The 24,876-nt window shown below is 35.6% G+C and overlaps 1 protein-coding gene and 1 long non-coding RNA gene across 2 annotated transcripts in view; one reads left to right on the forward strand and one right to left on the reverse strand.

Moving 5' to 3' along the window:
* LOC127845110 (uncharacterized) overlaps positions 1-24,876 on the reverse strand; it is a 165,612-nt gene that overhangs the window by 138,211 nt on the left and 2,525 nt on the right. The window contains exon 3 of the long non-coding RNA XR_008033061.1: positions 4,274-4,335. This is a non-coding gene — a long non-coding RNA (uncharacterized LOC127845110). The remainder of the gene's footprint in view (positions 1-4,273; positions 4,336-24,876) is intronic.
* The window catches only part of LOC127845104 (uncharacterized), a 443,587-nt gene that overhangs the window by 110,128 nt on the left and 308,583 nt on the right, over positions 1-24,876 (forward strand). The gene's annotated exons all lie outside the window — the stretch shown is intronic.

Raw genomic sequence — 24,876 nt, forward strand, 5'->3', positions numbered from 1 at the left:
CCGGGTTCGTACCAGTGGATGAGGGTTTCCCGCCATCTGTCAAAGTCTCATGTAGTCTTTAACCTTCAAGCAAATGAGTGAATTTCTGTTAAAACATCAATGTTTTCCCTACCACATGCACAAAGAAACTTCTAAATAAAAAGTCATGGCAAGTGCCCACACAGAGAATTGTGTTTCTTATAAATGATGTTAAGGTTTTAAAGAGTATAGCATTGCACTCCAAAAAATTTAGTATATTGAACCTAAAGGAAAAAATGTTCTGAATGAAATGTGTTTTTCTTGCATATTATTATCTTCCTATTCATATTGCACCAGTATATTAAGTTTGGCTGGATTATCTGTCCATTTGGCCATTTTAGATCACATTTTCACATGCGGGTGTTTTCGGTCCGAAGAAGGCGATTTTAAGGGCTGTTAAAGCTTAAATGTTCCTTTAAGAGTTAAAGCTGTTGTGTTCAATATCTGCAACAAAATACCAAAAAAACCATATGGACAGGCACGTGTGGGGCTTAGGCGGGGTGGGGAAAGAATGAACTTGTTAGATATTTTCACTCCAAGCAATTTTGATAATGTCTTTTTTGTGTGTGTTTTTTTTAAATACCCCCAAAAATGTCAATTTCACAGCAAAAATATCCAATTTCATCCAAGACAAACAACAAATAAGCAAAATGAGAGATCAAGATACTTGAAGGTAGAAATCAATAAGCTTCCTATAACTTGTTTTGTTCCACTTATAAAAGTGTGAAATCTTGAAAGTGCCTTGTTGCTCGGAGCCCATTTATTTACCAGTCGCAAATGGTATATTCTAGCATATAATGCCATGAGTGCCTTTGAACTGCAGCAGATGGTTCAATATGCTCTGCCAGCTGTCATTCAGAGGTTCAAGAGAATACAAAATTTCATATTTTGGGTGCAAACAAGTACTTTGACTATTTTATGGTCAAAATGGGCGTTAATAACTGAGCGAAAGACAAAAAATGTCATTTGGGGGTTTTTAAACTAGAAGGAAAGGTTTAAAATGAACAAGATACATATATGTTGGAGAGCATTATAAGCTTAGAAATGAAGTTATGAAGAAGTAACAGGGGCAGCTCAGATCAATGCAGGCTCCTGAAAGAGGTTTATAGTACATTTTCTGGGACACAGCTTCCCGCAGAATTCTCAGCAAAACACATATCATTGATCCATGTCACTTTGTATGCAAAGACAAGCAAATAAGGTCAATACTTCCCATAAATCACTGAATGAGAGAAGCATGTACCAAATGAAAACTAAACTGTTGTGTGCTGAAAGTGCCACATTTTGGCAAAAAGATCCCTCTAAGGTAAATGATGAAGGGGACACTTGCTAAAACAATCCTATGTTTAAGTCGGACGCCACATCCTTTCAAGCCGGGACCATGACTGTAAGCATATTGTGAGAAAACAATACCAAACACAAGCTAATTGTAGGGTTACAAGTAGCATATCAACTCAGATGCACTGCATACATGCTAGGAACAAGGATAAACCTGTTAAGTGCCAACTCTGCTGCCAACAAAGCGCGAGCTTTACGTGTCAGGACGCGGAACTATCATACAAAACTGCACGGGGAATTGCATGGCGGCAAGGGTTTGAGTGACCACAAACCTGATTATGACAGTTTCACACCTTTAAGCATCATAAATATGCTTATTTGCTTGCGTACATGATAATAATTTAGTATATTACCTGTTTTACCATCAACAACCCTTATCAGTGGCCCTCGGCTTAGTTTCAGACATTCCTCTACCTGAAAAAGTCAAAATTCCCAATAAAAAATAGATATAAAATGGCAAAAAAAACTGGATTTCAGTATTTTAGTGTATTTTTATGAATAATATGAAGTAAAAACCTTGTTATGTTCATGATTGTACTAAATATGAAGGCTGCCTCAATTAAGTGTCTGCTGCACTGTCCAAACTGTAAAAATGTCCGCCATTCCATGTGGTGAAATGGGGCTCTATTTGAATGTTCATGCTTTATGCACTAGCATTGTTGCGTACTGGATCACGGAGTTCCTGGCGTTGAATTCTGACTTCATGTAGCACACTAACGCTACACGGTCAACCAATATGCCTTTGAATTCAAGTCGGAAAGCCATTTAGCCCCTTATTTGGCTATATCAGGGTGGGGGGGTCAACTTGAAAAAACAACTATTCCAGGTCAAATTATCTGAATTCACTGCAGTTAAGGCACTTATTTTCTTCTCTTTTGTTAAGAAATGACCAAAAATCAGCTTTCCCCAGTCATATTTTGCACTTGCAGATGATATTTCATTTTTACATAAAGATTAGTTTAGGTTACAATCTACCAAAGATTTCCTACACAAATTCAATGTAAAAGCAATAACTTCAACAAAAAATAAAGTCAAACTTTTGCACATAGAGACCCCATAACCATACCTTTCTTAAAGAGCATTCCAAGTCGCAATGATTTAGACAATAAAAAAGGGGGGGGGTGGTCATGCGTTTTGAAAGAAGAACTCGATGCGAATCAGCGGTCACTGTTTTACAGCCATCAATTTCCCGGGTTCGTACCAGTGGATGAGGGTTTCCCGCCATCTGTCAAAGTCTCATGTAGTCTTTAACCTTCAAGCAAATGAGTGAATTTCTGGTTAACATCAATGTTTTCCCTACCACATGCACAAAGAAACATTCTAAAATAAAGTCATGGCAAGTGCCCACACAGAGAATGTGTCTTCTTATAAAATGATGTTCAGGTTTTTAAAGAGTATAGCATTGCACTCCAAAAAGATTTAGTATATTGTAACCTAAAGGAAAAAATATGTTCTGAATGAAATGTGTTTTTTCTTGCATATTATTATCTTCCTATTCATATTGCACCAGGTATATTAAGTTTGGCTGGATTATCTGTCCATTTGGCCATTTTAGATCACATTTTCACATGCGGGTGTTTTCGAGTCCGAAGAAGGCGATTTAAGGGCTGTTAAAGCTTAAATGTTCCTTTAAGAGTTAAAGCTGTTGTGTTCAATATCTGCAACAAAATACCAAAACAAACCATATGGACAGGCACGTGGGGCTTAGGCGGGGGGGGAAAGAATGAACTTGTTAGATATTTTCACTCCAAGCAATTTTGATAATGTCTTTTTGTGTGTGTTTTTTTTTAAATACCCCCAAAAAATGTCAATTTCACAGCAAAATATCCAATTTCATCCAAGACAAACAACAAATAAGCAAAATGAGAGATCAAAGATACTTTGAAGTGTAGAAATCCAATAAGCTTCCTATAACTTGTTTTGTTCACACTTATAAAAGTGTGAAATCTTGAAAGTGCCTTGTTGCTCGGAGCCCATTTATTTACCAGTCGCAATGGTATATTCTAGCATATAATGCCATAAGTGCCTTTGAACTGCAGCAGATGGTCAATATGCTCTGCCAGCTGTCATTCAGAGGTTCAAGAGAATACAAAATTTCATATTTTGGGTGCAAAACAAGTACTTTTGACCTATTTTTATGGTCCAAAATGGGCGTTAATAACTGAGCGAAAGACAAAAATGCTCATTTTGGGGGTTTTAAACTAGAAGGAAAGGTTAAAATGAACAAGGATACATATATGTTGGAGAGCATTATAAGCTTAGAAATGATAGTTCTATGAAGTAACAGGGCAGCTCAGATCAATGCAGGCTTCCTGAAAGAGGTTTCTAGTACATCTTCTGGGGACACAGCTTCCCGCAGAATTCTCAGCACAAACACATATCATTGATCCATGTCACCTTTGTATGCAAAGACAAGCAAATAAGGTCAATACTTCCCATAAATCACTGAATGAGAGAAGCATGTACCAAATGAAAAAACTAAACTGGTTGCTGAAAGTGCCACATTTTGGCAAAAAGATCCCTCTAAGGTAAATGATGAAGGGGACACTTGCTACAACAATCCTATGTTTAAGTCGGACGCCACATCCTTTCAAGCCGGGACCATGACTGTAAGCATATTGTGAGAAAACAATACCAAACACAAGCTAATTGTAGGGTTACAAGTAGCATATCAACTCAGATGCACTGCATACATGCTTAGGAACAAGGATAAACCTGTTAAGTGCCAACTTCTGCTGCCAACAAAGCGCGAGCTTTACGTGTCAGGACGCGGAACTATCCATACAAACTGCACGGGGAATTGCATGGCGGCAAGGGTTTGAGTGACCACAAACCTGATTATGACAGTATTTCACACCTTAAGCATCATAAATATGCTTATTTGCTTGTGTACATGATAATAATTTAGTATTATTACCTGTTTTACCATCAACAACCCTTATCCAGTGGCCCTCGGCTTAGTTGCAGACATTCCTCTACCTGAAAAAGTCAAAATTCCCAATAAAAAATAGATATAAAATGGCAAAAAACATGGATTTCAGTATTTTTAGTGTATTTTTATGAATAATATGAAGTAATAACCTTGTTATGTTCATGATTGTACTAAATATGAAGGCTGCCTCAATTAAGTGTCTGCTGCACTGTCCAAACTGTAAAAATGTCCGCCATTCCATGTCGGTGAATGGGGCTCTATTTGAATGTTCATGCTTTATGCACTAGCTATTGTTGCGTTACTGGATCACGGAGTTCCTGGCGTTGAATTCTGACTTCATGTAGCACACTAACGCTACACGGTCAACCAATATGCCTTTGAATTCAAGTCGGAAAGCAATTTAGCCCTTATTTGGCATATCAGGGTGGGGTCAACTTGAAAAACAACTATTCCAGGTCAAATTATCTGAATTCATGCATTTAAGGCACTTATTTTCTTCTCTTTTGTTAAGAAATGACCAAAAATCAGCTTTTCCCAGTCATATTTTGCACTTGCAGATGATATTTCATTTTTACCTAAAGCTAGTTTAGGTTACAATATACCAAAAGATTTCCTACACAAATTCAATGTAAAAGCAATAACTTCAAAAAAAATAAAGTCAAACTTTTGCGCATAGAGACCCCCATAACCATACCTTTTCTTAAAGAGCATTCCAAGTCGCAATGATTTAGACAATAAAAAAGGGGGGGTCATGCGTTTTGCAAGAAAGAACTCGATGCGAATCAGCGGTCACTGTTTTACAGCCATCAATTTACCGGGTTCGTACCAGTGGATGAGGGTTTCCCGCCATCTGTCAAAGTCTCATGTAGTCTTTAACCTTCAAGCAAATGAGTGAATTTCTGTTAAACATCAATGTTTCCCTACCACATGCACAAAGAAACATTCTAAAATAAAGTCATGGCAAGTGCCCACACAGAGAATTGTGTCTTCTTATAAATGATGTTCAGGTTTTTAAAGAGTATAGCATTGCACTCCAAAAAGATTTAGTATATTGTAACCTAAAGGAAAAATATGTTCTGAATGAAATGTGTTTTTCTTGCATATTATTATCTTCCTATTCATATTGCACCAGTATATTAAGTTTGGCTGGATTATCTGTCCATTTGGCCATTTTAGATCACATTTTCACATGCGGGTGTTTTCGGTCCGAAGAAGGCGATTTAAAGGGGCCTTTTCACAGATTTTGGCATTTTTTAACTTATTCATTATATGCTTTATATTGATAAATGTAAACATTGGATCGTAAAGCTTCAGTAAAAAATCAAGAATAAAATTAAAAAAAGGAAAAGAACATTGCCCGGAGCAGGATTCGAACCAGTGACCCCTGGAGTCCTGCCAGAGTCCTGAAGGAAAAACGCTTTAGCCTACTGAGCTATTCCGCCGAGTACACATGCTTGATGTATTTTATACCTTATATAAGCAATCTTCGTAGTTCCACAAAATTTAACGACAAAAACAGAACTCGCCAAATTATTAAATCGTTTCGCGTTGCAACGCATTATAATTTTTAGGTTTTAAAATCGTCAAAAGATGCATATAATGGCTATATTAGACCATGGTAAATGTTCATTATTACTGTTTCCTCACCAAATATCATAACTAAAACGAAAATTTGCGAATCTGAAACAACTTTTTTCAATTTTGTCAATTTACCAAAGCGTGAAAAGATCCCTTTAAGGGCTGTTAAAGCTTAAATGTCCCTTTAAGAGTTAAAGCTGTTGTGTTCAATATCTGCAACAAAATACCAAAACAATCCATATGGACAGGCACGTGGGGCTTATGCGGGGTGGGGAAAGAATGAACTTGTTAGATATTTTCACTCCAAGCAATTTTGATAATGTCTTTTTTGTGTGTGTTTTTTTTTAAATACCCCCAAAAATGTCAATTTCACAGCAAAAATATCCAATTTCATCCAAGACAAACAACAAATAAGCAAAAATGAGAGATCAAAGATACTTTGAAGTGTAGAAATCAATAAGCTTCCTATAACTTGTTGTTTCACACTTATAAAAGTGTGAAATCTTGAAAGTGCCTTGTTGCTCGGAGCCCATTTATTTACCAGTCGCAAATGGTATATTCTAGCATATAATGCCATGGGTGCCTTTAAACTGCAGCAGATGGTCAATACTGTGAAACCATTATTAATCGTCAGGCATTAATTTTCATAAATTTCGTCAGTCGACCGATCGGCGAATTTAAGATCCTAACGAACAATCATGCTCTATGTTTGAACAAAAACAAACACTAAGTTGAAGAATATTTTAAAACTTTACCGTAGACATGAGGCATTAAATTCCAACATAATCCATGCACACATTCACTGCTGTTTCGTAATCAAGATTAATCCGGTTTTGACACAGGGATGTTGATTACACAAGGTACTTAACTGACACGTTACACTTCTTTAAAACGCGTGTGCAGTACAGCTGTATCGAATGCGTTGACTTCGTTTATGTAGAATGGTAATGAATTAGCGCTAATTGTTTATAACTTTATTACCCATTAGGTGCATTGTGTTTTTAAGGGGTGTTGCATATTAGCCATCACGCAGCGAATGCCGATGAAAGACAATAAACCAAATGAAAAGATGACGATGTGTGATCAACATGCGTATTTATCACAAATAAATAAAGATTATTTTAATTGCTGTTTGTTGTTTGAATGTTTTCGTTTAACCTCACTTATTACTATTTTATATGTATCAATTTATTTATTTTTAAATTATTGACATTTTTGATTTAGATCTATATACCGGTAGTTTACTTTTTAAGAACAAACACACACATAGAGTTTATAATTTTAATGTTGATATCAGAATAAAAAAGCATTTTATTTGAAGAAAAAACACTTAATAATCTGGAACCTCTTTTGTATAACACAAACAGTTTTAAAACAGTATCGACAGCATTTTAATAAAATTGTTATCAGTATGGCAATTATAATAATAGAATAAAACTAATTGGCAATTGGCTTCGTTGTTACAAACACTCGTTAACAGTTAACAATGAACGTGTGAAAGGCATATATTATGAGGGTCCATTACTGTCCCTTGATAACAAAGACTAGTTAATTGGCATGTGACAAACAGGCCCCAAACAGGCCCCACCTCCTGCAGTGATTCTCAAGTGTGTTCCCGCATTCGTACCACGATTTTTCGCAACTGCGATTGATCGCGAATATGTATTACACACAAATCGGATATTGACTGACGCATTTTTAAAAAATTCAAAATCAGAAATCGGCGAATTTATGTGCTGACGAAATCGTCATTTTTATAAAATGGCGAAATTTTGTGCTGTCGAAAATAAATGGTTTCACAGTATGCTCTGCCAGCTGTCATTCAGAGGTTCAAGAGAATACAAAATTTCATATTTTGGGTGCAAAACAAGTACTTTTGACTATTTTTATGGTGGCAATCTGGTCAAAATGGGCGTTAATAACTGAGCAAAAGACAAAAATGCTCATTTTGGGGGTTTAAACTAGAAGGAAAGGTTAAAATGAACAAGATACATATATGTTGGAGAGCATTATAAGCTTAGAAATGAAGTTCTATGAAGTAACAGGGGCAGAAAGGCAGCTCAGATCAATGCAGGCTTCCTGAAAGAGGTTTCTAGTACATCTTCTGGGGACACAGCTTCCCGCAGAATTCTCAACACAACACATATCATTGATCCATGTCACCTTTGTATGCAAAGACAAGCAAATAAGGTCAATACTTCCCATAAATCACTGAATGAGAGAAGCATGTACCAAATGAAAAACTAAACTGGTTGCTGAAAGTGCCACATTTTGGCAAAAAGATCCCTCTAAGGTAAATGATGAAGGGGACACTTGCTACAACAATCCTATGTTTAAGTCGGACGCCACATCCTTTCAAGCCGGGACCATGACTGTAAGCATATTGTGAGAAAACAATACCAAACACAAGCTAATTGTAGGGTTACAAGTAGCATATCAACTCAGATGCACTGCATACATGCTTAGGAACAAGGATAAACCTGTTAAGTGCCAACTTCTGCTGCCAACAAAGCGCGAGCTTTACGTGTCAGGACGCGGAACTATCCATACAAACTGCACGGCGAATTGCATGGCGGCAAGGGTTTGAGTGACCACAAACCTGATTATGACAGTATTTCACACCTTAAGCATCATAAATATGCTTATTTGCTTGTGTACATGATAATAATTTAGTATTATTACCTGTTTTACCATCAACAACCCTTATCCAGTGGCCCTCGGCTTAGTTGCAGACATTCCTCTACCTGAAAAAGTCAAAATTCCCAATAAAAAATAGATATAAAATGGCAAAAAACATGCATTTAAGTATTTTTAGTGTATTTTTATGAATAATATGAAGTAATAACCTTGTTATGTTCATGATTGTACTAAATATGAAGGCTGCCTCAATTAAGTGTCTGCTGCACTGTCCAAACTGTAAAAATGTCCGCCATTCCATGTCGGTGAAATGGGGCTCTATTTGAATGTTCATGCTTTATGCACTAGCTATTGTTGCGTTACTGGATCACGGAGTTACTGGCGTTGAATTCTGACTTCATGTAGCACACTAACGCTACACGGTCAACCAATATGCCTTTGAATTCAAGTCGGAAAGCAATTTAGCCCTTATTTGGCTATATCAGGGTGGGGGTCAACTTGAAAAACAACTATTCCAGGTCAAATTATCTGAATTCATGCATTTAAGGCACTTATTTTCTTCTCTTTTGTTAAGAAATGACCAAAAATCAGCTTTCCCAGTCATATTTTGTACTTGCAGATGATATTTCATTTTTACCTAAAGCTAGTTTAGGTTACAATATACCAAAAGATTTCCAACACAAATTCAATGTAAAAGCAATAACTTCAACAAAAAATAAAGTCAAACTTTTGCACATAGAGACCCCCATAACCATACCTTTTCTTAAAGAGCATTCCAAGTCGCAATGATTTAGACAATAAAAAAGGGGGGGTCATGCGTTTTGCAAGAAAGAACTCGATGCGAATCAGCGGTCACTGTTTTACAGCCATCAATTTACCGGGTTCGTACCAGTGGATGAGGGTTTCCCGCCATCTGTCAAAGTCTCATGTAGTCTTTAACCTTCAAGCAAATGAGTGAATTTCTGTTAAACATCAATGTTTTCCCTACCACATGCACAAAGAAACATTCTAAAATAAAGTCATGGCAAGTGCCCACACAGAGAATTGTGTCTTCTTATAAATGATGTTCAGGTTTTTAAAGAGTATAGCATTGCACTCCAAAAAGATTTAGTATATTGTAACCTAAAGGTAAAATATGTTCTGAATGAAATGTGTTTTTCTTGCATATTATTATCTTCCTATTCATATTGCACCAGTATATTAAGTTTGGCTGGATTATCTGTCCATTTGGCCATTTTAGATCACATTTTCACATGCGGGTGTTTTCGGTCCGAAGAAGGCGATTTAAGGGCTGTTAAAGCTTAAATGTCCCTTTAAGAGTTAAAGCTGTTGTGTTCAATATCTGCAACAAAATACCAAAACAAACCATATGGACAGGCACGTGGGGCTTAGGCGGGGTGAGGAAAGAATGAACTTGTTAGATATTTTCACTCCAAGCAATTTTGATAATGTCTTTTTTGTGTGTGTTTTTTTTTAAATACCCCCAAAAATGTCAATTTCACAGCAAAAATATCCAATTTCATCCAAGACAAACAACAAATAAGCAAAAATGAGAGATCAAAGATACTTTGAAGTGTAGAAATCAATAAGCTTCCTATAACTTGTTTTGTTCACACTTATAAAAGTGTGAAATCTTGAAAGTGCCTTGTTGCTCGGAGCCCATTTATTTACCAGTCGCAAATGGTATATTCTAGCATATAATGCCATGAGTGCCTTTGAACTGCAGCAGATGGTCAATATGCTCTGCCAGCTGTCATTCAGAGGTTCAAGAGAATACAAAATTTCATATTTTGGGTGCAAAACAAGTACTTTTGACTATTTTTATGGTCAAAATGGGCGTTAATAACTGAGCGAAAGACAAAAATGCTCATTTTGGGGGTTTAAACTAGAAGGAAAGGTTAAAATGAACAAGATACATATATGTTGGAGAGCATTATAAGCTTAGAAATGAAGTTCTATGAAGTAACAGGGGCAGCTCAGATCAATGCAGGCTTCCTGAAAGAGGTTTCTAGTACATCTTCTGGGGACACAGCTTCCCGCAGAATTCTCAGCACAACACATATCATTGATCCATGTCACCTTTGTATGCAAAGACAAGCAAATAAGGTCAATACTTCCCATAAATCACTGAATGAGAGAAGCATGTACCAAATGAAAAACTAAACTGGTTGCTGAAAGTGCCACATTTTGGCAAAAAGATCCCTCTAAGGTAAATGATGAAGGGGACACTTGCTACAACAATCCTATGTTTAAGTCGGACGCCACATCCTTTCAAGCCGGGACCATGACTGTAAGCATATTGTGAGAAAACAATACCAAACACAAGCTAATTGTAGGGTTACAAGTAGCATATCAACTCAGATGCACTGCATACATGCTTAGGAACAAGGATAAACCTGTTAAGTGCCAACTTCTGCTGCCAACAAAGCGCGAGCTTTACGTGTCAGGACGCGGAACTATCCATACAAACTGCACGGGGAATTGCATGGCGGCAAGGGTTTGAGTGACCACAAACCTGATTATGACAGTATTTCACACCTTAAGCATCATAAATATGCTTATTTGCTTGCGTACATGATAATAATTTAGTATTATTACCTGTTTTACCATCAACAACCCTTATCCAGTGGCCCTCGGCTTAGTTGCAGACATTCCTCTACCTGAAAAAGTCAAAATTCCCAATAAAAAATAGATATAAAATGGCAAAAAACATGGATTTCAGTATTTTTAGTGTATTTTTATGAATAATATGAAGTAATAAACCTTGTTATGTTCATGATTGTACTAAATATGAAGGCTGCCTCAATTAAGTGTCTGCTGCACTGTCCAAACTGTAAAATGTCCGCCATTCCATGTCGGTGAAATGGGGCTCTATTTGAATGTTCATGCTTTATGCACTAGCTATTGTTGCGTTACTGGATCACGGAGTTCCTGGCGTTGAATTCTGACTTCATGTAGCACACTAACGCTACACGGTCAACCAATATGCCTTTGAATTCAAGTCGGAAAGCAATTTAGCCCTTATTTGGCATTATCAGGGTGGGGGTCAACTTGAAAAACAACTATTCCAGGTCAAATTATCTGAATTCATGCATTTAAGGCACTTATTTTCTTCTCTTTTGTTAAGAAATGACCAAAAATCAGCTTTCCCAGTCATATTTTGCACTTGCAGATGATATTTCATTTTTACCTAAAGCTAGTTTAGGTTACAATATACCAAAAGATTTCCTACACAAATTCAATGTAAAAGCAATAACTTCAACAAAAAATAAAGTCAAACTTTTGCGCATAGAGACCCCCATAACCATACCTTTTCTTAAAGAGCATTCCAAGTCGCAATGATTTAGACAATAAAAAAGGGGGGTCATGCGTTTTGCAAGAAAGAACTCGATGCGAATCAGCGGTCACTGTTTTACAGCCATCAATTTACCGGGTTCGTACCAGTGGATGAGGGTTTCCCGCCATCTGTCAAAGTCTCATGTAGTCTTTAACCTTCAAGCAAATGAGTGAATTTCTGTTAAACATCAATGTTTTCCCTACCACATGCACAAAGAAACATTCTAAAATAAAGTCATGGCAAGTGCCCACACAGAGAATTGTGTCTTCTTATAAATGATGTTCAGGTTTTTAAAGAGTATAGCATTGCACTCCAAAAAGATTTAGTATATTGTAACCTAAAGGAAAAATATGTTCTGAATGAAATGTGTTTTTCTTGCATATTATTATCTTCCTATTCATATTGCACCAGTATATTAAGTTTGGCTGGATTATCTGTCCATTTGGCCATTTTAGATCACATTTTCACATGCGGGTGTTTTCGGTCCGAAGAAGGCGATTTAAAGGGGCCTTTTCACAGATTTTGGCATTTTTTAACTTATTCATTATATGCTTTATATTGATAAATGTAAACATTGGATCGTAAAAGCTTCAGTAAAAAATCAAGAATAAAATTAAAAAAAGGAAAAGAACATTGCCCGGAGCAGGATTCGAACCAGTGACCCCTGGAGTCCTGCCAGAGTCCTGAAGGAAAAACGCTTTAGCCTACTGAGCTATTCCGCCGAGTACACATGCTTGATGTATTTTATACCTTATATAAGCAATCTTCGTAGTTCCACAAAATTTAACGACAAAAACAGAACTCGCCAAATTATTAAATCGTTTCGCGTTGCAACGCATTATAATTTTTAGGTTTTAAAATCGTCAAAAGATGCATATAATGGCTATATTAGACCATGGTAAATGTTCATTATTACTGTTTCCTCACAAATATCATAACTAAAACGAAAATTTGCGAATCTGAAACAACTTTTTTCAATTTTGTCAATTTACCAAAGCGTGAAAAGATCCCTTTAAGGGCTGTTAAAGCTTAAATGTCCCTTTAAGAGTTAAAGCTGTTGTGTTCAATATCTGCAACAAAATACCAAAACAATCCATATGGACAGGCACGTGGGGCTTATGCGGGGTGGGGAAAGAATGAACTTGTTAGATATTTTCACTCCAAGCAATTTTGATAATGTCTTTTTTGTGTGTGTTTTTTTTTAAATACCCCCAAAAATGTCAATTTCACAGCAAAAATATCCAATTTCATCCAAGACAAACAACAAATAAGCAAAAATGAGAGATCAAAGATACTTTGAAGTGTAGAAATCAATAAGCTTCCTATAACTTGTTGTTTCACACTTATAAAAGTGTGAAATCTTGAAAGTGCCTTGTTGCTCGGAGCCCATTTATTTACCAGTCGCAAATGGTATATTCTAGCATATAATGCCATGGGTGCCTTTAAACTGCAGCAGATGGTCAATACTGTGAAACCATTATTAATCGTCAGGCATTAATTTTCATAAATTTCGTCAGTCGACCGATCGGCGAATTTAAGATCCTAACGAACAATCATGCTCTATGTTTGAACAAAAACAAACACTAAGTTGAAGAATATTTTAAAACTTTACCGTAGACATGAGGCATTAAATTCCAACATAATCCATGCACACATTCACTGCTGTTTCGTAATCAAGATTAATCCGGTTTTGACACAGGGATGTTGATTACACAAGGTACTTAACTGACACGTTACACTTCTTTAAAACGCGTGTGCAGTACAGCTGTATCGAATGCGTTGACTTCGTTTATGTAGAATGGTAATGAATTAGCGCTAATTGTTTATAACTTTATTACCCATTAGGTGCATTGTGTTTTTAAGGGGTGTTGCATATTAGCCATCACGCAGCGAATGCCGATGAAAGACAATAAACCAAATGAAAAGATGACGATGTGTGATCAACATGCGTATTTATCACAAATAAATAAAGATTATTTTAATTGCTGTTTGTTGTTTGAATGTTTTCGTTTAACCTCACTTATTACTATTTTATATGTATCAATTTATTTATTTTTAAATTATTGACATTTTTGATTTAGATCTATATACCGGTAGTTTACTTTTTAAGAACAAACACACACATAGAGTTTATAATTTTAATGTTGATATCAGAATAAAAAAGCATTTTATTTGAAGAAAAAACACTTAATAATCTGGAACCTCTTTTGTATAACACAAACAGTTTTAAAACAGTATCGACAGCATTTTAATAAAATTGTTATCAGTATGGCAATTATAATAATAGAATAAAACTAATTGGCAATTGGCTTCGTTGTTACAAACACTCGTTAACAGTTAACAATGAACGTGTGAAAGGCATATATTATGAGGGTCCATTACTGTCCCTTGATAACAAAAGACTAGTTAATTGGCATGTGACAAACAGGCCCCAAACAGGCCCCACCTCCTGCAGTGATTCTCAAGTGTGTTCCCGCATTCGTACCACGATTTTTCGCAACTGCGATTGATCGCGAATATGTATTACACACAAATCGGATATTGACTGACGCATTTTTAAAAAATTCAAAATCAGAAATCGGCGAATTTATGTGCTGACGAAATCGTCATTTTTATAAAATGGCGAAATTTTGTGCTGTCGAAAATAAATGGTTTCACAGTATGCTCTGCCAGCTGTCATTCAGAGGTTCAAGAGAATACAAAATTTCATATTTTGGGTGCAAAACAAGTACTTTTGACTATTTTTATGGTGGCAATCTGGTCAAAATGGGCGTTAATAACTGAGCAAAAGACAAAAATGCTCATTTTGGGGGTTTAAACTAGAAAGAAAGGTTAAAATGAACAAGATACATATATGTTGGAGAGCATTATAAGCTTAGAAATGAAGTTCTATGAAGTAACAGGGGCAGAAAGGCAGCTCAGATCAATGCAGGCTTCCTGAAAGAGGTTTCTAGTACATCTTCTGGGGACACAGCTTCCCGCAGAATTCTCAACACAACACATATCATTGATCCATGTCACCTTTGTATGCAAAGACAAGCAAATAAGGTCAATACTTCCCATAAATCACTGAATGAGAGAAGCATGTACCAAATGAAAAACTAAACTGGTTGCTGAAAGTGCCACATTTTGGCAAAAAGATCCCTCTAAGGTAAATGATGAAGGGGACACTTGCTACAACAATCCTATGTTTAAGTCGGACGCCACATCCTTTCAAGCCGGGACCATGACTGTAAGCATATTGTGAGAAAACAATACCAAACACAAGCTAATTGTAGTGTTACAATATAAAGAAGTGAAACTCCAGCTGCTGGAGCAGTATTGAATTTTCATTAAAAACAATTAGTTGGTCCTTTATTTAAGGCAAGTGACCGATTGCCCAAACAGTACAAAACAGCACAATACAGCACAATACAAACCAACATAAACACAAAATATGAATAAAGCTGGGGTCACCGCCTTGGAACGGTCAATGCAAAGCATTGGGGGTTTAAACCTGGTTATAGAGCGCTCAACCTCACACTTGGCCCAGCAATATTCATAATACATTCAAGTGTAAATAAAATTTAACGTCATAGCATTGTAACTCAAATTAAACAATAATAAAAGGGAATTAAAACGCATTCAATTTAATTACTATTTAATTACTCAATTGCATTGAAGATACAAGAGTAACAGAATTACAACTTTTTGACGAACGATCAAATAAAACTATTAACAATTGTCAACTACATTCCTTCTTTATAGAAAAGATTTGAGAATGTAGAATCATAGAGTTAATATCTCAGATAATCATCGCGCAAATACAGGAAGAAGCAGCAATAATGGGTTGTAAAAATTCCATATTACATAGCTTGGTTGTTTATGTGACTGCTAAACAAATTAAAAATAATTAAATCAAACAAGAAACGCCTATCAGAGAGAAAATATAAATAAAATGGAACGTTATAAACCCAATGACCTATGCATGTAGATTACAACTGGGAAAGTCGGTCGTATGACGTCACAAAAATCCATAATGACATAATGACGTGAACAAATTCCAAGGGCAGTACTAAATAAAAATATTAATCGGGCTGTGCTACTAATAAAACAAGTTTACGTGATTTAATATTAAGAAGCAAATGAATACAAATGGTAATTCCATTAAAGCGACATTATTGGAATCAAACAGTATATAGGTGTTTTGACAACTGAAGACAGAAATGATTTGATGTACGATTTGAGTCCAAATGTAGTTTACATGCAGATTTGTTCATACGACACAATGACACAATTTTATTCAACAGTGACAAATGCCTATAATGTAGTATTCATGCAGATTTGTTCATACGACACAATGACACAATTTTATTCAACAGTGAAAAATGCCTATAATATCACTAATGATTCCAAATTTTAAGGGAAGAAAGATATAGTGAATCGAAAACCATCAAACACGTGTTTTTAAGTACATAAGCATCGTATCCTTTTGATAAAAACAAGTTAATTAAATTGAAAAGTTTAATATGAACATTTGGTTTAACATATTTTAATTTGCGGACACGCTTCAAAACATCTCCGTAAAATGATGGATGGGAGATTCCATTATTTAAATGCCATTTTAAAGAAACATTATATTTTGAAATTAAATCACCATACTTAGAGTAAAATCTAGCAAATTTATTTCTTAAGTTATGATACAAAAAGCCTTGTTTTAGCAATTTTTTAGTTAATATTAGATTACGATCATTAAAATCTTTAATACACGAACATGCTCTGGCATAACGTACCAACTGCGAAATGTAAATACCATAGGAAGGTCCTTTAGGGATGTTGCCATCTAGAAACGGAAAATTCACAATTTCAAAGTTAAAATCGTCCCGTTTGTCGTATAAACTAGTTTTGATCAAATTATTATTAATAGTTAAATGTAAGTCTAAATACGCAGCGTCTGTATTGGATATACACGATCTATTTAAGACTAGTTCTTTTGGGTAGATTTTGTGAATATATTGTTCAAATAATGGATTATCTAAATTAAGTATGTCATCAATGTACCTACTAGTAAGGTTAAAACAATTAATCAAATCTACTTGCTTAGTTTTAGATAATTCTAACATAAATTCGCTTTCATAACAATATAAAAAAAGGTCAGCTATAAGTGGCGCACAATTAGTACCCATAGGAACGCCAATAATTTGTTTAAATATTTTACCATTAAATTCAACAAACAAGTTATCCAAAAGAAAAGTAAGTGCTGCACAAAAGTCAAGACCAGTCCAAATGATGTAATTATCTAATATCTGATTAGTAAAAAAAGCTGTTTTAGTGTTTAAAGCTAGATACAAACATTTCTCTCTAGCAAAAGTTTTTTCAATCAAAGAAACAAGTTTGGATTTTATTAAAGCGTGAGGAAGCGTTGTATATAGTGTCGAAAAATCATAAGTACTTACCTGCGACACCTTATATTTTTTATTTTCAATTTTATCAATAACTTCTAAGGTGTTTTTTATTGACCAAAATAGGTTAATATTACTATTTTCATAAACTTTATTACAAAATTTAGCTATATGATATCTAATAGCACTCAATGCAGATGTAAGATACACTGATAATTGTTTGGTGGTACAAGACACTGAATTAGCGATAAAACGACTTTTATATGTAGCATATCAACTCAGATGCACTGCATACATGCTTAGGAACAAGGATAAACCTGTTAAGTGCCAACTTCTGCTGCCAACAAAGCGCGAGCTTTACGTGTCAGGACGCGGAACTATCCATACAAACTGCACGGCGAATTGCATGGCGGCAAGGGTTTGAGTGACCACAAACCTGATTATGACAGTATTTCACACCTTAAGCATCATAAATATGCTTATTTGCTTGTGTACATGATAATAATTTAGTATTATTACCTGTTTTACCATCAACAACCCTTATCCAGTGGCCCTCGGCTTAGTTGCAGACATTCCTCTACCTGAAAAAGTCAAAATTCCCAATAAAAAATAGATATAAAATGGCAAAAAACATGCATTTAAGTATTTTTAGTGTATTTTTATGAATAATATGAAGTAATAAACCTTGTTATGTTCATGATTGTACTAAATATGAAGGCTGCCTCAATTAAGTGTCTGCTGCACTGTCCAAACTGTAAAAATGTCCGCCATTCCATGTCGGTGAAATGGGGCTCTATTTGAATGTTCATGCTTTATGCACTAGCTATTGTTGCGTTACTGGATCACGGAGTTCCTGGCGTTGAATTCTGACTTCATGTAGCACACTAACGCTACACGGTCAACCAATATGCCTTTGAATTCAAGTCGGAAAGCAATTTAGCCCTTATTTGGCTATATCAGGGTGGGGGTCAACTTGAAAAACAACTATTCCAGGTCAAATTATCTGAATTCATGCATTTAAGGCACTTATTTTCTTCTCTTTTGTTAAGAAATGACCAAAAATCAGCTTTCCCAGTCATATTTTGCACTTGCAGATGATATTTCATTTTTACCTAAAGCTAGTTTAGGTTACAATATACCAAAAGATTTCCTACACAAATTCAATGTAAAAGCAATAACTTCAACAAAAAATAAAGTCAAACTTTTGCACATAGAGACCCCCATAACCATACCTTTTCTTAAAGAGCATTCCAAGTCGCAATGATTTAGACAATAAAAAAGGGGGGGTCATGCGTTTTGCAAGAAAGAACTCGATGCGAATCAGCGGTCACTGTTTTACAGCCATCAATTTACCGGGTTCGTACCAGTGGATGAGGGTTTCCCGCCATCTGTCAAAGTCTCATGTAGTCTTTAACCTTCAAGCAAATGAGTGAATTTCTGTTAAACATCAATGTTTTCCCTACCACATGCACAAAGAAACATTCTAAAATAAAGTCATGGCAAGTGCCCACACAGAGAATTGTGTCTTCTTATAAATGATGTTCAGGTTTTTAAAGAGTATAGCATTGCACTCCAAAAAGATTTAGTATATTGTAACCTAAAGGAAAAATAAGTTCTGAATGAAATGTGTTTTTCTTGCATATTATTATCTTCCTATTCATATTGCACCAGTATATTAAGTTTGGCTGGATTATCTGTCCATTTGGCCATTTTAGATCACATTTTCACATGCGGGTGTTTTCGGTCCGAAGAAGGCGATTTAAAGGGGCCTTTTCACAGATTTTGGCATTTTTTAACTTATTCATTATATGCTTTATATTGATAAATGTAAACATTGGATCGTAAAAGCTTCAGTAAAAAATCAAGAATAAAATTAAAAAAAGGAAAAGAACATTGCCCGGAGCAGGATTCGAACCAGTGACCCCTGGAGTCCTGCCAGAGTCCTGAAGGAAAAACGCTTTAGCCTACTGAGCTATTCCGCCGAGTACACATGCTTGATGTATTTTATACCTTATATAAGCAATCTTCGTAGTTCCACAAAATTTAACGACAAAAACAGAACTCGCCAAATTATTAAATCGTTTCGCGTTGCAACGCATTATAATTTTTAGGTTTTAAAATCGTCAAAAGATGCATATAATGGCTATATTAGACCATGGTAAATGTTCATTATTACTGTTTCCTCACAAATATCATAACTAAAACGAAAATTTGCGAATCTGAAACAACTTTTTTCAATTTTGTCAATTTACCAAAGCGTGAAAAGATCCCTTTAAGGGCTGTTAAAGCTTAAATGTCCCTTTAAGAGTTAAAGCTGTTGTGTTCAATATCTGCAACAAAATACCAAAACAATCCATATGGACAGGCACGTGGGGCTTATGCGGGGTGGGGAAAGAATGAACTTGTTAGATATTTTCACTCCAAGCAATTTTGATAATGTCTTTTTTGTGTGTGTTTTTTTTTAAATACCCCCAAAAATGTCAATTTCACAGCAAAAATATCCAATTTCATCCAAGACAAACAACAAATAAGCAAAAATGAGAGATCAAAGATACTTTGAAGTGTAGAAATCAATAAGCTTCCTATAACTTGTTGTTTCACACTTATAAAAGTGTGAAATCTTGAAAGTGCCTTGTTGCTCGGAGCCCATTTATTTACCAGTCGCAAATGGTATATTCTAGCATATAATGCCATGGGTGCCTTTAAACTGCAGCAGATGGTCAATACTGTGAAACCATTATTAATCGTCAGGCATTAATTTTCATAAATTTCGTCAGTCGACCGATCGGCGAATTTAAGATCCTAACGAACAATCATGCTCTATGTTTGAACAAAAACAAACACTAAGTTGAAGAATATTTTAAAACTTTACCGTAGACATGAGGCATTAAATTCCAACATAATCCATGCACACATTCACTGCTGTTTCGTAATCAAGATTAATCCGGTTTTGACACAGGGATGTTGATTACACAAGGTACTTAACTGACACGTTACACTTCTTTAAAACGCGTGTGCAGTACAGCTGTATCGAATGCGTTGACTTCGTTTATGTAGAATGGTAATGAATTAGCGCTAATTGTTTATAACTTTATTACCCATTAGGTGCATTGTGTTTTTAAGGGGTGTTGCATATTAGCCATCACGCAGCGAATGCCGATGAAAGACAATAAACCAAATGAAAAGATGACGATGTGTGATCAACATGCGTATTTATCACAAATAAATAAAGATTATTTTAATTGCTGTTTGTTGTTTGAATGTTTTCGTTTAACCTCACTTATTACTATTTTATATGTATCAATTTATTTATTTTTAAATTATTGACATTTTTGATTTAGATCTATATACCGGTAGTTTACTTTTTAAGAACAAACACACACATAGAGTTTATAATTTTAATGTTGATATCAGAATAAAAAAGCATTTTATTTGAAGAAAAAACACTTAATAATCTGGAACCTCTTTTGTATAACACAAACAGTTTTAAAACAGTATCGACAGCATTTTAATAAAATTGTTATCAGTATGGCAATTATAATAATAGAATAAAACTAATTGGCAATTGGCTTCGTTGTTACAAACACTCGTTAACAGTTAACAATGAACGTGTGAAAGGCATATATTATGAGGGTCCATTACTGTCCCTTGATAACAAAAGACTAGTTAATTGGCATGTGACAAACAGGCCCCAAACAGGCCCCACCTCCTGCAGTGATTCTCAAGTGTGTTCCCGCATTCGTACCACGATTTTTCGCAACTGCGATTGATCGCGAATATGTATTACACACAAATCGGATATTGACTGACGCATTTTTAAAAAATTCAAAATCAGAAATCGGCGAATTTATGTGCTGACGAAATCGTCATTTTTATAAAATGGCGAAATTTTGTGCTGTCGAAAATAAATGGTTTCACAGTATGCTCTGCCAGCTGTCATTCAGAGGTTCAAGAGAATACAAAATTTCATATTTTGGGTGCAAAACAAGTACTTTTGACTATTTTTATGGTGGCAATCTGGTCAAAATGGGCGTTAATAACTGAGCAAAAGACAAAAATGCTCATTTTGGGGGTTTTAAACTAGAAGGAAAGGTTAAAATGAACAAGATACATATATGTTGGAGAGCATTATAAGCTTAGAAATGAAGTTCTATGAAGTAACAGGGGCAGAAAGGCAGCTCAGATCAATGCAGGCTTCCTGAAAGAGGTTTCTAGTACATCTTCTGGGGACACAGCTTCCCGCAGAATTCTCAACACAACACATATCATTGATCCATGTCACCTTTGTATGCAAAGACAAGCAAATAAGGTCAATACTTCCCATAAATCACTGAATGAGAGAAGCATGTACCAAATGAAAAACTAAACTGGTTGCTGAAAGTGCCACATTTTGGCAAAAAGATCCCTCTAAGGTAAATGATGAAGGGGACACTTGCTACAACAATCCTATGTTTAAGTCGGACGCCACATCCTTTCAAGCCGGGACCATGACTGTAAGCATATTGTGAGAAAACAATACCAAACACAAGCTAATTGTAGGGTTACAAGTAGCATATCAACTCAGATGCACTGCATACATGCTTAGGAACAAGGATAAACCTGTTAAGTGCCAACTTCTGCTGCCAACAAAGCGCGAGCTTTACGTGTCAGGACGCGGAACTATCCATACAAACTGCACGGCGAATTGCATGGCGGCAAGGGTTTGAGTGACCACAAACCTGATTATGACAGTATTTCACACCTTAAGCATCATAAATATGCTTATTTGCTTGTGTACATGATAATAATTTAGTATTATTACCTGTTTTACCATCAACAACCCTTATCCAGTGGCCCTCGGCTTAGTTGCAGACATTCCTCTACCTGAAAAAGTCAAAATTCCCAATAAAAAATAGATATAAAATGGCAAAAAACATGCATTTAAGTATTTTTAGTGTATTTTTATGAATAATATGAAGTAATAAACCTTGTTATGTTCATGATTGTACTAAATATGAAGGCTGCCTCAATTAAGTGTCTGCTGCACTGTCCAAACTGTAAAAATGTCCGCCATTCCATGTCGGTGAAATGGGGCTCTATTTGAATGTTCATGCTTTATGCACTAGCTATTGTTGCGTTACTGGATCACGGAGTTACTGGCGTTGAATTCTGACTTCATGTAGCACACTAACGCTACACGGTCAACCAATATGCCTTTGAATTCAAGTCGGAAAGCAATTTAGCCCTTATTTGGCTATATCAGGGTGGGGGTCAACTTGAAAAACAACTATTCCAGGTCAAATTATCTGAATTCATGCATTTAAGGCACTTATTTTCTTCTCTTTTGTTAAGAAATGACCAAAAATCAGCTTTCCCAGTCATATTTTGCACTTGCAGATGATATTTCATTTTTACCTAAAGCTAGTTTAGGTTACAATATACCAAAAGATTTCCTACACAAATTCAATGTAAAAGCAATAACTTCAACAAAAAATAAAGTCAAACTTTTGCACATAGAGACCCCCATAACCATACCTTTTCTTAAAGAGCATTCCAAGTCGCAATGATTTAGACAATAAAAAAGGGGGGGGTCATGCGTTTTGCAAGAAAGAACTCGATGCGAATCAGCGGTCACTGTTTTACAGCCATCAATTTACCGGGTTCGTACCAGTGGATGAGGGTTTCCCGCCATCTGTCAAAGTCTCATGTAGTCTTTAACCTTCAAGCAAATGAGTGAATTTCTGTTAAACATCAATGTTTTCCCTACCACATGCACAAAGAAACATTCTAAAATAAAGTCATGGCAAGTGCCCACACAGAGAATTGTGTCTTCTTATAAATGATGTTCAGGTTTTTAAAGAGTATAGCATTGCACTCCAAAAAGATTTAGTATATTGTAACCTAAAGGAAAAATATGTTCTGAATGAAATGTGTTTTTCTTGCATATTATTATCTTCCTATTCATATTGCACCAGTATATTAAGTTTGGCTGGATTATCTGTCCATTTGGCCATTTTAGATCACATTTTCACATGCGGGTGTTTTCGGTCCGAAGAAGGCGATTTAAAGGGGCCTTTTCACAGATTTTGGCATTTTTTAACTTATTCATTATATGCTTTATATTGATAAATGTAAACATTGGATCGTAAAAGCTTCAGTAAAAAATCAAGAATAAAATTAAAAAAAGGAAAAGAACATTGCCCGGAGCAGGATTCGAACCAGTGACCCCTGGAGTCCTGCCAGAGTCCTGAAGGAAAAACGCTTTAGCCTACTGAGCTATTCCGCCGAGTACACATGCTTGATGTATTTTATACCTTATATAAGCAATCTTCGTAGTTCCACAAAATTTAACGACAAAAACAGAACTCGCCAAATTATTAAATCGTTTCGCGTTGCAACGCATTATAATTTTTAGGTTTTAAAATCGTCAAAAGATGCATATAATGGCTATATAAGACCATGGTAAATGTTCATTATTACTGTTTCCTCACAAATATCATAACTAAAACGAAAATTTGCGAATCTGAAACAACTTTTTTCAATTTTGTCAATTTACCAAAGCGTGAAAAGATCCCTTTAAGGGCTGTTAAAGCTTAAATGTCCCTTTAAGAGTTAAAGCTGTTGTGTTCAATATCTGCAACAAAATACCAAAACAATCCATATGGACAGGCACGTGGGGCTTATGCGGGGTGGGGAAAGAATGAACTTGTTAGATATTTTCACTCCAAGCAATTTTGATAATGTCTTTTTTGTGTGTGTTTTTTTTTAAATACCCCCAAAAATGTCAATTTCACAGCAAAAATATCCAATTTCATCCAAGACAAACAACAAATAAGCAAAAATGAGAGATCAAAGATACTTTGAAGTGTAGAAATCAATAAGCTTCCTATAACTTGTTGTTTCACACTTATAAAAGTGTGAAATCTTGAAAGTGCCTTGTTGCTCGGAGCCCATTTATTTACCAGTCGCAAATGGTATATTCTAGCATATAATGCCATGGGTGCCTTTTAACTGCAGCAGATGGTCAATACTGTATGCTCTGCCAGCTGTCATTCAGAGGTTCAAGAGAATACAAAATTTCATATTTTGGGTGCAAAACAAGTACTTTTGACTATTTTTATGGTGGCAATCTGGTCAAAATGGGCGTTAATAACTGAGCAAAAGACAAAAATGCTCATTTTGGGGGTTTAAACTAGAAGGAAAGGTTAAAATGAACAAGATACATATACTGTGAAACCATTATTAATCGTCAGGCATTAATTTTCATAAATTTCGTCAGTCGACCGATCGGCGAATTTAAGATCCTAACGAACAATCATGCTCTATGTTTGAACAAAAACAAACACTAAGTTGAAGAATATTTTAAAACTTTACCGTAGACATGAGGCATTAAATTCCAACATAATCCATGCACACATTCACTGCTGTTTCGTAATCAAGATTAATCCGGTTTTGACACAGGGATGTTGATTACACAAGGTACTTAACTGACACGTTACACTTCTTTAAAACGCGTGTGCAGTACAGCTGTATCGAATGCGTTGACTTCGTTTATGTAGAATGGTAATGAATTAGCGCTAATTGTTTATAACTTTATTACCCATTAGGTGCATTGTGTTTTTAAGGGGTGTTGCATATTAGCCATCACGCAGCGAATGCCGATGAAAGACAATAAA

This window comes from Dreissena polymorpha, chromosome 9 (genome assembly GCF_020536995.1).
Source record: "Dreissena polymorpha isolate Duluth1 chromosome 9, UMN_Dpol_1.0, whole genome shotgun sequence".
NCBI classification, from domain to species: Eukaryota; Metazoa; Mollusca; class Bivalvia; order Myida; family Dreissenidae; genus Dreissena; species Dreissena polymorpha.